Consider the following 15,028-nt stretch of genomic DNA (forward strand, 5'->3'; position numbering starts at 1 on the left):
TCTATTTTAATTCTTTATAAACAAACACACATGAAACATGGGTAAAAAAACCACAACCAACATCAACGAATATCAACAAATACAATTAAAATGTTTGCACAGAAATTCTAATACCTTTTAATACATGAGAGAAGCTACAGAATTCTGGTTTTATTCCCATGTAATTAAACAACGGGAAAAATGGCTGAGGGCATCAAACATAAGACTATCTTAACTGAGGATCCTAGCCAGCTCATGTCGCAGAGCTATGTTTGCAAGACAGGCATTATTTACACATTCTGGTGAAGTACTCCACAAATTTAACATTTTAAGGCGGTTTATGAATTCATAATAGCCTCTGTCAATACACATAAAATGTGCTTAAACACCCAGATGCTATGACCAAAACCAAATAAATCATAAATTTGAAGTTTGTCAGAATTGGTGAGGTTAAGTCAAGCTTCTACTTTAAATTTACATTACCTTGACTGTAAATTAACAACCAAACAGCAAAACTTACTTTTAATTGGCTTGGATTGTAGTTAAACTCTTTCCTTTCCAGTCTGCCTTCTGATTTTAATTGGGTAGAAAACTACTGTAAATATTTTCTTCCTTCTCACCCCTTCTTCCCAAGGTTTTTTATAAACAAGTGAGGTATTGTTTAGCTGCTATGCACTATATCCCACACACCCCAAATGAAAACAGAGAGAAAGTATGCATTCAGATTGCTACAGAGCACTCAGGTTCTTAACACATTTTTTGGTCACACACAGCAGAACAACTTGCATACCTTCAAACACATTGATCGGTGCAATTTATAGCATTTTTTAGCTTTGCTTTTCATTATCTGTGTAAGGAGAGAAAAGTAGGCTTGGAAACTTCGGCAAATGAGCCTAAACAGATTTGCTCAGCGGTCTCCGAGTCTCTGGTCAACAGCTCTGTGCTGTTCAAAGTCCAAGTACAAGTGCATCACTGTTCTCTTATTTAAATGTAGAATAATTCTAGGATTCATGGCAATGCCAGCTTAAACTTAGCTCTAAAGAAACCCTTTGTTTTCAAATAAATCAGTGCCTAGTTTTAGATAATTCTATAAAGAATCCTATTCATCCACCACATCACGTATTAGTTAACATGAAAAGAGCACCAAAGAGGCAGCCGACCTCAAAAAAATTCTGAAGAAAAGTGAAGTTAAACCAACCTACCCAGCATATGCCTTTAGAGTTACATATAATGTGTGTGGACACATACACAAGATGTAAAACCTCATTGGAAACAGCACAGTTTCATCTTGATAGAAACACTTAACACTAAGACAGTTGAAAATTTTGGAGCACATTGGCCATGCTCTCTCGCCTGAGCAATGTACTGTCACTGCTGCAAGTATCACATGATTTTCAAGGGACACCACCAAGGGACAGTTTTGGGTCCCCTGACAGAGAAACCCCTTATGTTTTCAATCAGGGCTCTAAAAACAGAAGGATGGCAGGAAAGAGTTGTTAGACCCAACAATTCCAAAGACAACAGATACTCTTTCACTGAGGGCTGATTCACGAGGGTGAAGTTTACATGGTTTAATATGAAAATGCTGTTTAACAATTTCCATGCTAGTCTGAAAATCCAGAACCCCTTGTAAGAGCAACTGATCAAGCTATATTAGTTATTTACAAGAAAATTACTGTATCAGCAGATTAGATTAACACCATTAGATTAATTACTTAAATGAAACACTTAAATAGGAGGGCCTAGTATTTGGGAAAAAAAAAATCAGGAGGCAAATTGGATTCTAGGCTGTCAGCATCTACTATGACTCTAGATAACGTCCTTCTGTTTCACTCTCATAAAACATTCTATATACTCTTTAGCGTTACATGCTCTTTTTACTTCCCTTTTATGAAAACATAGCTTTTTTATTTTTTTTCTAGAATATAATCAAGATGCACCATTACTACTGAGGCAAGAAAGTAGAAGTCTCCTAGTTCTTTAACACTCTTGTCTTCAGATGTTTGACAGTCTGGGTGCTTTTGCCAGGTAGCTTTTATTTCTCAACTGTTCTAAATTTTCCCTGTTTTGTAGTTTCTGGTAGCATTGCAAACTCATAGACTTAATGCATCTTGCAAGGTATGGTTAAATCCCATCCAAAGGGAGTACGAAAGTTACTTTTTTCTTTAATTACCTCCTATCCCTCTTCCATGCTCTTCCCAACATTAAAGCAAAACACATACCATAAACTGGAAATTCCACAGCACTTAAGTAAAAGCATTCATTTTCTGAATGCTCAGTCCTTACTTATTTACTAAATTTAGTATGAAACATATTTTAGGGCTTGACAGTGATCCCAGTTCATAAACACCTAACACTAAGATGCCAAAAAAAAATAGTCTAAACCTAAACTATCATAATCTAAATACACAGTAGTTCTGTCAGAGTCCTGCAGACTGAGTACATTCGCATTTAAATACCTATGTCCGACATTCCTGCACTTACGCAGGAGTGACACAGGGCAGGGAAGAGGCCAGAAGACAGACCACCAAGGGCTGCAGCACATGCTCTAGAAGGTGAGTTGGACTCACTTAGCCTTGAGGAGAGGAGGCTTCAGGGGCACCTAACAGCAGCCTCCCAATGTCTTTGAGAAGGTTACCAAGACAGAGAGAGACTCTTTGCTGCATTGCACTGCAGAAGGGAAACCACTGTGATGATAATTGACCACTAGGACAGGTTGCCCAGACGGGCTGTGGAGCCTCTGTCTTTTGGAGGTTTTCAAAACCCAGCCAGACAAAACCCTGAGCAACCCTGTCTGAACTCAGGGTTAATCCTGTTTCGAGCAGGAGGTCACACTCAACACCTCCCAAGGTTCCTTCTAACTGGAATAACTGCATGATTTAAGACAGCGCTAAGCAGCACTTACCTCCTTCAGCCTATCTTCCTAGCCGAATTGAGAAATGTCACTGTAATGCAATGTTATATGCAACATCAAAGGGACAATAATTCTCACAAGTCCCCCAAACGCTGGCAATTTCTCATTAAAATACCAATTTGAGCAAAGATGAATGATGCAAAGCCCTGAAATAGTGATCAAGATAGTTTCTGCAAAATAAGAACTGTGTTTCGAACCGGTGCCTTGTTTTAACAGCAAACAGAAAAGTTACGAGATCCCAGAAACTGGCACACAGTTTGCATATATTCAGATGTCAGATTTTGCATCCTATATTATACTGATAAATATAATACTTCGGAGTGATTTCAATTCCACATTTGTTCAATAAACACTCAAATATGAGGTATAACTCTATGGGGCACTGCAAATCTGTTCTGATGCACCTGCTACATTAGCAACATCGCATCCAGAATCAGAGGCAAAGCCTTCCTTGGTCTGATGTCTGATCCAAACTATTTTGCAATTAACAATACAATGAAAGAGCTTTAAACTAGATTTGAAGGGGGAAGGGGGCAAAACACCAGCCCATCTGAAGTGCATGTATACCAAATCACACAGGCATGGGTAACAAACAGGAGGAGCTTGAAGCCATGATGAAACAGGAAAATTATGATGTAGTGGCTATAACAGAAACATGGTGGGATGTCTTCCATGACTGGAGTGTGCCAACTGATGGCTACAAGCTCTTTAGGAGGGATAGACAAGGAAGGAGAGGTGGTGGGGTGGCGCTGTATGTTAGGGACTGTTATGATTGCTTTGAGTACAAGTGTAGTGAAGACAGAGTGGAATGTCTTTGCATTAGAATCAGGGGGAAGGCCAACAGGGCAGATGTTGTAGTAGGAGTCTGCTACAGGCCACCCACCCAGGACAGAGAGGTGGATGAAATATTCTATAGGCATTTAAGTGAAATCTCACAATCGCTTGCCCTTGTTCTTGAGGGAGACTTTAATTTCCCAGACATCTGCTGGAAATACAACACAGCAGAGCGGGACCAGTCCCGGAGATTCCTGGAATGTGTGGCAGATAACTTCCTGATGCAGCTGGTGAGTGAACCGACCAGAGAAGGTGCCCTGCTGGATCTCCTTTTTGTGAACAGAGAAGGACTGGTGGATGATGTGGTGGCTGGAGGCTGACTAGGGCACAGCGATCATGAAATAATAGAGTTCTCTGTTTTGAGGGAGGCCAGGAGAGTGGGCAGCAGAACTGACATCCTGGACTTCCAAAGGGCTGACTTTGTCTTGTTTGGGCACCTGCTTGACAGGAATCCTTGGGAGACGGTCCTGAAGGGTCCAGGAAGGCTGGGCGCTCTTTAAGAAGGAAGTGTTAATGGCACAGGAGCAGGCTGTCCCCAGGTGCTGTAAGAGAAGCCAGAGACAGAGAAGACCACCCTGGCTGAACAGGGAGCTTTGGCTGCAACTCAGGGAGAAAAGGAGAGTTTACGGCTTTTGGAAGAAGGGGCTAGCCACTCACAGTGATTACAAAGAGGCTGTGAGGCTATGCAGGGCAGAAATCAGGAGGTCTAAAGCCCAGCTGGAAGTTAATCTGGCTTCAGCAATCAAGGACAACAAGAAGTGTTTCTATAAGTATGTGAACAGCAAAAGAAAGACCAGGGAGAGCCTCCATCACCTGCTAGATGCAGGAGGAAACATGGTAACAAGTGATGAGGAAAAGGCTGAGGTGCTTAATGCCTTCTTTGCCTCAGTCTTTAATAACAAGACTGGTTGTATTGAGGGAATCCAGCCCCCTCAGCCAGAAGACAGAGACTGGGAGAACGACCCCCCTGCAATCCAGGAGGAGATAGTCAGTGACCTACTGCATCACATAGACACATACAAGTTTATGGGACCGGATGGGATACACCCGAGGGTGCTGAAGGAGCTGGCTGGGGTGCTCGCCAAGCCGCTTTCCATCATTTACCAGCAGTCCTGGCTGAGCGGGGAGGTCCCGACAGATTGGAAATTGCCCAATGTGACGCCCATTTATAAGAAGGGTCGGAAGCATGATCTGGGAAATTACAGGCCTGTCAGCTTGACGTTGGTGCCCGGGAAGCTGATGGAGCAGCTCATCCTGAGTACCGTCACACAACATGTGCGGGACAACCAGATGATCAGGCCCAGTCAGCATGGGTTTATGAAAGGCAGGTCCTGCTTGACAAACCTGATCTCCTTCTACGACAGGGCGACCCGCTTATTGGATGAGGGAAAGACTGTGGATGTTGTCTACCCTGACTTTAGTAAGGCCTTTGACACCGTTTCCCACAGCATTCTCCTGGCGAAGCTAGTTGCTCGTGGCTTGGATGGGCACACGCTTTGCTGGGTAAAAAACTGGCTGGATGGCCGGGCCCAAAGAGTGGTGGTGAACGGAGTTAAATCCAGTTGGCAGCCGGTCACGAGTGGTGTCCCCCAGGGCTCGGTTTTGGGGCCACTCCTGTTTAACATCTTTATTGATGATCTAGACGAGGGGATCGAGTGCACCCTCAGTAAGTTTGTAAATGACACCAAGTTGGGTGGGAGTGTTGATCTGCTCGAGGGTAGGGAGGCTCTGCAGAGAGACCTGGACAGGCTGGAGCGATGGGCTAAGGAACAACTGTAGGAGTTTCAATAAGGCCAAATGCCGGGTGCTGCACTTGGGCCACAACAACCCCCAGCAGCGCTACAGGCTTGGGGAGGAGTGGCTGGAGAGCTGCCAGTCAGAGAGGGACCTGGGGGTGTTGATTGACAGCCGGCTGAACATGAGCCAGCAGTGTGCCCAGGTGGCCAAGAAGGCCAATGGCATCCTGGCTTGTATCAGAAATAGCGTGGCCAGCAGGGACAGGGAAGGGATCTTACCCCTGGACTCGGCACTGGTGAGGCCGCACCTCGATGACTGTGTTCAGTTTTGGGCCCCTCACTACAAAAAGGACATTGAATTACTCAAGCATGTCCAGAGAAGGGCAACGAAGCTGGTGAAGGGTCTGGAGCACATGTCGTACGAGGAGCGGCTGAGGGAACTGGGGTTGTTTAGTCTGGAGAAGAGGAGGCTGAGGGGAGACCTCATCGCCCTCTACAACTACCTGAAAGGAGGCTGCAGAGAACTGGGGATGAGTCTCTTTAACCAAGTAATAAGCAATAGAACAAGAGGGAATGGCCTCAAGTTGCTCCAGGGAAGGTTTAGACTAGATATTAGGAAGCATTTCTTTACAGAACGGGTTGTTAGGCATTGGAATGGGCTGCCCAGGGACGTGGTGGAGTCCCCATCCCTGGAGGTGTTTAAGAGTAGGGTCGACTTAGCGCTGAGGGATATGGTGTAGTTGGGAACTGTTAGTGTTGGGTTGATGGTTGGACTGGATGATCTTCAAGGTCTTTTCCAACCTAGAGAATTCTGTGATTCTGTGAAAGCATTTTAAATACTTCTGTTGTCTCAGTTATTTCATAACAGTAAACAAGAGATGGAGAAGTACCGTTGAAGGAAAACTGATTGCAAGAACTGGAAGAGAGAGCAGCAGCAAAGCAGCACGCTGGTGCCTCATAAGCAGATGGAAATGTGTTGGTCTTGCTTCTCAGCGAAGGCAAAGGATCAGAAGTTGGTACCCCTTTGGTTTACTCCAAGAGAAATGTAACGGTCTGTAAAGTTATGCAACTTCTGCAGTGGCAGTATTTTGCAATAGTATTTAGCAAGGCTTTTCGCACTAGCAGCTTGCCAGTCACACTCAGAGTTTCAAACAACACTGCCAAGAAATAAGATGTAATATATCTTTGAATAAAGGAGCTTTGAAATAAATTTAGACATGAATCTTGCTTATCCACACTCCCCCCACCACCCCAAGGTGCTTTCCTGCCCTAAAACAAAGAAACACTGTAGTTGCAAAGCATTTCAAATATGAGGCGATGAGGAATTTCCCTCTCCTCGTCAGATGATGATCGCAGGGTGTCTGAGAGACCCACGTGAAAAGGTCACGCTAAAGGCTAGGGAGAAAGACTCTCAACACAGAACTGGGTGAGGGAATGGAGTTACAGGTCACAGACACCCAAATCTGTGGTATGGATCAGTTATGACAACATCTAAAAACCTGCATAATACAAAACTGCCAGGCTGACACCTATCACCACACAGATATACCGAGAGAGAGAGGTGGCCCGGGATGGAGACTGCTGCCCTGGAAATGGGGCTTTCTGGTAGGAAACACTGGACACTCTCCCCACTTCAGCTTCAGAGCTGAAACTCCTAAGCCAGGACTACAAACAGCTGTCATCACCCACTCCAGACCTCTGAGCCCATTCTTCTTCTGGGCCCCGTTTTCTGCTAGAGCAACTAGCCAAGCGTTGCTCCTCTCTTCAAACATGGCGGATGTCATGGAAATTCTCACCTCTCACCCTCTCATCAGCAGCAACCAAGAACTAGATCCCAGCCCTCCTCCCAGGGGAACACACAAACTGCTACAAAAGAGTCAGGTTCTGGTCCTCCCTCATGTCAGCCTCGGGCAACCTGCTGTATCTTCCATGAGATGGCCCAAGTTAAACACAGGGGGAGAAGTGTTCCCCTCCACTCACTTACTTCAGCCTATGCAACAGCTGCAGAGGTGAGGGAAGATGTGGGCATGAACCTCTCGGGCAGAGGGACCAGGAGCCCAGGAACTGCTAGAACACCAGTCTACTTTTCAGACAAATCCCACCACCAGTAGCTCCTGGGGAAAGGTGAGCACTGGCTCCTATTCTGGTCATGTTTTAAAAACAAAGCCTATACAACTGCATTTTGAGACACAACCAATCCTATCGGCACGTGTGTTTACAGTGTGCTTGCCAGGTGTCCTAGTTTTTTAATCTCCTAACAGCTTTGATGCTCAACTACGGCAGCTCTAGATAAGGCGCTTAAGAACTTTCTGCTTAAAGAGGGAGATCCAATACATTTAAGACACTTTCAGAGTCAAGCAGACACTGTGTGAGGTGGTCTGGAAGACTTGGAGGGATAAATTCTGTTTGAGAATTAGGAATGCAAGCAGGAACGTGATTAACACATTCAAAATGTTCTTGCAGTATGCTGAAGCCCTTCAGTTCTACTTTGGAAAGTGTTAAGTGTTTGCCTTGCAGATTGTTTTAGCATGCAAGGTCCCGCACATGGGTCAGGGCAATCCCAAGTACAAATACAGGCTGGGCAGAGAATGGATTGAGAGCAGCCCTGAGGTGAAGGACTTGGGGTGGTATTGGTCAATGAGAAGCTCAACATGACCCAGCAATGTGTGCCCACAGCCCACAAAGCCAACTGTATCCTGGGCTGCATCAAAGAAAGTGTGACCAGTAGGTCGAGGGAGGTGATTCTCCCCCTCTACTTCACTCTGCTGAGACCCCACCTGGAGTGTTGTGTCCAGCTCTGGGGCCCCCAACATAAGAAGGACATGGACCTGTTGAAGTGAGTCCAGAGGAGGCCACAAAGATGAGGAGAGGGATGGAGCATCTTCCCTATGAAGACAGGCTGAGAGAATTGGGATTGTTCAGCCCGGAGAAGAGAAGGCTCCAGGGAGACCTCACAGTTGCCTTCCAGTATTTAAAGGGGGCCCTATAGGAAAGATGGGGAGGGACTCTTTATCAGGGAGTATAGTGATAGGATGAGGGGTAATGGCTTTAAACTGAAAGAGGATAGATTTAGATTAGATATAAGGAGCAAATTCTTCACTGTGAGGGTGGTGAGACACTGGAACAAGTTGCCCAGAGAGGTTGTGGATGTCCCCTCCCTGGAAGTGTTAAGACCAGGCTGGACAGGGCTTTGAGCAACCTGATCTAGCAGAAGGTGTCCCTCTCCATGGCAGTGGGATTGGAACTAAATGATCTTTAAGGTCCCTTCCAACCCAAACCATTCTATGATTCTATGATAGGGATACTATTTAAACTAGAACGAAATGAATCCTTCAACATAAACACTCAAAGTGTTAACCTCAAATGAAAACAACATATTGCTTTACTACAGCTCAGTCTATATAAATACATAGGTTACTTATGCTAGTTTCTAGTTCCTCGGTCTAAAGAAAAAAATAATTCGTAGCAGTATAAGTCTTCAATAACTTAGGAATGTCCAAAAATGAAGTAATAAAAACAACCAATAGTGACTTTCCTTTTGGGAAGTGCCCACTCCTTAACATTTTTCTAAATGACAAATCAGACAGCTGAAAAAAAATATTAATTTACAACTACAAATATGTGTAATCTGATCTCTATTTACATGCAGAAATGCAGGCCATTTGTATATAAAATGGCTTGTAGCTGCGGGACTAAAACACCCTAGTACTTGCACGCAAATTGTAAAACTGAAACCATCTGGAAAATTATCTGGAATATAGGCAGGATCACCCAGGAGAAAGCTGATGTGTGGATATGGCTGAAGGATCACAGCTTATTAGAAGCTTATTCTGTATGGATGGGATGGAAAATAAGATTTGACATACCCTCTTATAGAGTGATGATTAACGTGAACCTGCAATTAGCACGCATGGCATTATAAAATGACAGATGATTTCCATCATAAACCCTAGATCCCAGGGGAGACAAGAGTTGCTTTGCATCTATTTTTATTTACTAATACCCATTACATTTTATTTAATATACTTTATTTTTGACTCTCAGCATATCCTATTGAAATATCTTGTTGCTGGGTCAAGTCAGCTTTGGAGGCTTGCAGCTACTCCAGCTAGCTAGGCTGAAACAATTCTGCATATTAAAAACCAGCAATCACTATTTTAAACACATGCCATTACAGTCAAATTATCCACCTACTTGTGGATTGACTTTAAACAAGTAAAAAAATGAACAGAGTAGTAATTTTAAAGTGCCCACATCTTAAAACATTAACTACTAGCTCCCTGCAATACATTATTTTATAAGCAGAGTAGGCTAGGAACCACCCAACTAATGTCCCCCGTAGGTCCTTTGAAGACCTCTGTTCAGTAAGACTTGAACATCCAGCTTTGTCAGGCTTCTTAGAAAGATACCTGTCCTTAGAGAATGAAAATGCAGAGAGTGACAGTAAAAAGCAACAACTTCCATCAGTTATTGTTTATCAGAATGAAGATCCCCTCAGAACAACACAACCAATGAATTAGAAGTCTTGCAGTACTCTGGATGCAGCCCATGTATACACCAGTCCACATAAGTCTCCTTCCCCTCAGGAAATGTTTAATCCTCTTTTAAGATAACAACAGATACTGAGTTTATTAGATTAGCATGAAAGAAATTAAATGCAAGGGCTGTCAGCACCTATTTTGAGTGTCCAATATAAGTGTCAATGCTGTTTCAATGCTCAGAGCATGTTAACAAAGAGGCTGTAGCACTTACTGGAGAGAAATACAGAGATCACTAACTGGTTTTTGCTGCCAACTAGAGCATATTCCTGCTCTTCATACACTCCCAAAAATTAAAAGAGCCTAGCACAATTCAGACAAAAAAACTCCATCTCTGCAGGAGCACATAATTCTCAGCAAGGGGAAGCCAAGGAGTGCTGACCAATGCTCATGAAAGACCTGAGCCAAAGACATCGTGCCAATACAAAGTCACACAGGTGAATGTTATGGGATACCCTTTCAAGCCCCACTAGTTCTCTCCCTAATGCAAATCTTCCATGTCTACGTCAGAAATTTACCTTCCCTGTAAAAGATCTGTGCAGAAGGCAACGATACTTTGCAACTCCTTCTGCACAGGAGGAGAAAACATTATTTTAATTTTCTCCCAGGCTCCAACCTTCTCTCATATTGAAGGTGTTTAAACGGGTAAAGAGGCAATTCCAGCCCATGCCTCTCTGGCACAGAGACCACTAGAAAGAGAGACCACAGACCCGAACTGTGGGAACTGCTTTTCCTCTGTGAGGCACGAAGCAAAGCGAACCAGGGTCTCCCCATCCTACTGGGGCACTGGGAAAGAGCTCTCTGGAAAAGGGCTCTTTCAAGTACTCTAAATGTAAATGCCATACCTCTTAAATGTCTGTTTCCAGCTTGGCATTACTGTCTATATGGAATTAACTAGTGGAACTGAAATGGAGTTTGGTGCTGTCTGTAGTTGCGACCCAGAAATCAAACCCTCCCACACTCAGCCAGCCATGCAAAATAAAGTGTAATATGAAAAACTACACATACACCAGTAATGCATAAAATCAGGGGAAGAGTACTAGCAGGAGCAAGTAACACTGCTGGAAAAAGGTGGGAATTAAAAAAAAAAAAGACGAGGGAATGTGAAATGTGGAATGACTTTGCAACTTCTCTGCAAATATAGTATCTAAAACTATAGCAGCTGGGGGGGGGGAAGCAGTTTCTCCGTGTTTGTTTATCCATCTGCGAGCACTTCGCCCCCAGTCCGTAACTGGATCCCCGCGAGTGGAAGCCGCACGCCCACGCGGATCAGCGTTTTCCTGCGTGAACAGTCCCACCCCCACCGCGCCCCCCCTCTCCGCAGGAAGCTCGGCAGGGCCACACTCAACATACTCCACAGGCGCGACGGGGGATGGCAGACAAGCACGGGTACATTTTCAACAAAAGGGAGGCAAAACGGCCCCGCGTCCCGTCCACGCACCTCCCACCCCCCTGGCGGCCGCTGAACCTCCGCGCCTCCGGACGGCCACGGCCACCGCCGGGCCCCGCGTACCTGCCTCCCTGCCTCCCTCCCGCCGCCCGGGCCGGGCCGGGCCGGGCCGGGCCGGGGCGGGGGTGTGTGTCTGTCCGTCCGTCCGTCCGTCCGTCCGTTCGCTCGCTCGAGTGGCCTCTTCCTCCTCGCCGCCGGGGCGCGCGCTGCCTGCCCTGCCGCGTCAGCAGCGCTCCTCCTGCCGCAGCCCCGGGCGGACGGGCTCCCACCCGCGGGGGCTCCCCGCACCACACCCCCACCACACCCCCACCCCCCCGCGGGAGCAGGCGGAGCCGCTGTCGGTGTCGGTGCCGGTGCCGGTGTCGGTGCCGCAGCCGCCCGCGCCTCCCTGCGCCACCGGCCCGCACCCACCAGCGCCCCCCGGGCGGCGGCGGGCGGCGCCCACCGCGGGGTCAGGCGGGGACTCGCGGCCCGGCCCCCTCCGCCCCGCCCCCGCCCCGGCCCCGGCCCCGGCCCTCTCCGCTCCGCCCCGGGCTCAGACGCCTGCCCCCGGCCCGGCCACGGCCCCCGGCCGCCTGTCCCGGGCCCGGCCCCGGGCCCCCTCCGTCCCGGGTCCAGCCGCCTGCCCCCGGCCCGGCCCCAGGCCCTCTCCCGCCGAGAGCCGCTGGGCTGCAGCTGCCCGAGGGACGGGCAGGGGCAAAGCCTGCGACTGCTGCCTGCAGAGCTTGCGGCCGCCGGCAAACACGAGGCCATGGGCTGCGAGGCCGGATTACCGGCCTCCTCCGGTTAAAGCGGGGGACGATCCAGGGCGACGCGGCCTTCCTTCCCCACAGCCGGCACACGCGGCGCCTCGGGGGCGGGTTTTGAGGCTGCGGGGCTGGCCCTTCGCCGAGACACGCGAGGAGTTAGTGACTCCTCCTCGCCAGCCCCGCACGCCTGGCCCGCATCATCCCGGGCGCTCCCTCAACTGCAGAGCTGTCACGCCCGGGCACAGCAAGCCAAGATGGATTTTCGACGCCAGTATTTCATTCATCAAGCCAGCAAAACTGAGTTAATGGGGCTGGATGGAGGAAAGAGACATTGGAGACATTAGCCAGGGTGCAGAAGCATCCTCCCCCTTCTGTCTTCTAGGCATTATTTTGCCTTTTTTTCTTCAATAGTCACTTTCAGTGCTCGTTTCTTACAGCAGGATGTGGTAAAAATAGACTTATCAGTATGTCTTGAGCAACATTTGTTTTCTCTTTTCTGGCTGCTTCTTCCTGCCATGCTTTCTTCTGCACATATTACCACAGGATGCAGCACAGAAAAACCCACCCCACCCTTAATTTGCACAATCCTGCCTCAAAACACTTGCGTGCATCAGATTCATGGTTCTGAGTACGGCCGGCTGAGGTGCCCATGTGCCACACCTAAGATGGTACCAGCCTGGAGGCTTCACAAAACAAGGAGAATTTCAGGGAGGCCTCAAAGAAGGGATGCGAGTCAAGCGAGGTTGCTCCAAGCACAGATGGGGCACAGGTGAAATTTTTGAGTGGCAGAAAGAGGAAGGCAAGAGACCACTGAGAAAGGCAACAGCTTTTGGGGGTACTGGGGGATGAAAAGCTGGACATGACCCAGCAATGTGCACTCGCAGCCCAGAAAGCCAACCATATCCTGGACTGCATCAAGAGAAGTGTGGCCAGCAGGTTGAGGGAGGTGATTCTCCCCCTCTACTCCGCTCTCGTGAGACCCCACCTGCAGTACTGTGTCCAGCTCTGGGGCCCTCAACATAAGAAGGACATGGACCTGCTCGAGTGGGTCCAGAGGAGGCCACGAAGATGATCAGGGGGCTGCAGCACCTCCCCTACGAGGACAGGCTGAGAGAGTTGGGGTTGTTCAGCCTGGAGAAGAGAAGGCTCTGGGGGAGGCCTTGTAGTGGCCTTCCAGTACTTGAAGGGCACCTACAGAAAAGGTGGGGACAAACATTTTAGCTGGGCCTGTTGTGATGGGACAAGGGGTAATGGTTTTAAACTGAAAGAGGGTAGATTTAGACTAGATGTAAGGAAGAAATCTTTTACGGTGAGGGTGGTGAAACACTGGAACAAGTTTCCCAGAGAGGTGGTAGATGCCTCATCCCTGGAAACATTCAAGGTCAGGTTGGATGGGGCTTTGAGCAACCTGATCTAGTTGAAGATGTCCCTGCTCACTGCAGGGGTGTTGGACTAGATGACCTTTAAAGGTCCGTTCCAACCCAAACCATTCTATGATTCTATGATCATCGTAACCTTCTGTTTCTCATAAGTCTTGCATACTTTTAACATTACATCTATGTGGCTGTCCTTGATCCATCTTCCATGTGTAATTGTTTAGAATGCAGTCACACAGAAAACTATTTTCAGGATAACTTCCAAAATGCAGATCTCCAAACAAAACGTTCTGCAGTTTGACCCATTCAAGAGATCTACCCCTGTTATGTGGTAGTAATGCTAAGTAGTGACAGGAGAGGTTCTTGCCATATTATATACTTGCAAGAAAGTGTTTGATTAACACAACTAAACCTTTCTTGTAAGGCCTAGATTTTCAGGAATTAATCTTTCAGTATTAAAACACTATTTCCTCATTGGATTAAATTGGTAGAGACAAGACTGAATAACAGATGTATCCACTCTCTCCTTTCCCTTCTCTCCCAAGAACCTGAATGAGGAAAACGTCTTGGAAGGTTTTCTCCTGTATCAGGACAAAACCAAAAACAAAAGAAAAAATGTTTTTTCCCCTCCCCAAAAAGGGAAAGAGCTGTTCAACTCCAGAGTAGCTTATAACCTGATGTATCATCACAACATTCTTGTACTTCTTAAACACTAAAGAAAGTACCTAGTTTTGTTGGTGCTCATCCCATACTGGTGCCAGGATTTCTACTTCCAAAACTCTAACAAGGTATTCTTGTATTGTTTGTTTCTTGCCTGAAATTAAAAACTGTGAAAAGCATCCATTTTAAGTGAAAGCCACCTCAGTTATTGAACAATAATATGCCACCTTTTATAGAGTTTTCCTGTCACTTAAAAAGAACACAGAGCTAGCAGGAAGAAAAACAAAAGGACAGCCATGAACAGCAGCTTTTATCATTTGAGGAGGCTGAATCACTGGAATTCTCTTCTAGTTCTTTTTCTTTATGTGTGTGTGAAAACCGCTGACCTGATAGAATCCATTTTTCCTGCTTTACATGCACTTTGACACAAACTAGGTGGTTTGAGAAAGACATGGTCCTCCTGCAAATGATGGGTTGGCTTGCTGACAGCCTGGGAGAAAGTTTCCAGTCTGCAACACAACCTGCAGATGCAGCCCTGACTCCTCCATGACATTGCTGTGGTGGTGGAGCCCCTGCGTGAACTGCAAATTCACACACTGTCCAAGTTCAGTTCTCTGCACCAGAGACTCTTCTGTGGCTACTTAGGCTATCGCATCCCTGTACAGCCACAGCACGAGACCTAAATACCAGCGAGAATATTAACCACCCTCCCTTTAGTATAAGCAAATTTCACCTAAGGTGAAATCCTCTTTTTAAAAAAAAGAACAAAGGAAAAAATTACTTGCCACTACA

At 46.8% G+C, this 15,028-nt stretch overlaps 1 protein-coding gene across 3 annotated transcripts in view; it reads right to left on the bottom strand.

The window, feature by feature from the left end:
* The window catches only part of SGK3 (serum/glucocorticoid regulated kinase family member 3), a 64,584-nt gene extending 52,867 nt beyond the window's left edge, over nt 1-11,717 (bottom strand). For all 3 annotated transcript variants that reach the window (XM_074818135.1, XM_074818063.1, XM_074818109.1), the window contains exon 1: nt 11,515-11,717. The gene's annotated coding sequence lies outside the window, so the exon portion shown is untranslated. The remainder of the gene's footprint in view (nt 1-11,514) is intronic.
* Between the last annotated feature and the right edge of the window lie 3,311 nt (nt 11,718-15,028).

The sequence above is a fragment of the Strix aluco genome, chromosome 1 (genome assembly GCF_031877795.1).
Source record: "Strix aluco isolate bStrAlu1 chromosome 1, bStrAlu1.hap1, whole genome shotgun sequence".
In the NCBI taxonomy this organism is placed as follows: Eukaryota; Metazoa; Chordata; class Aves; order Strigiformes; family Strigidae; genus Strix; species Strix aluco.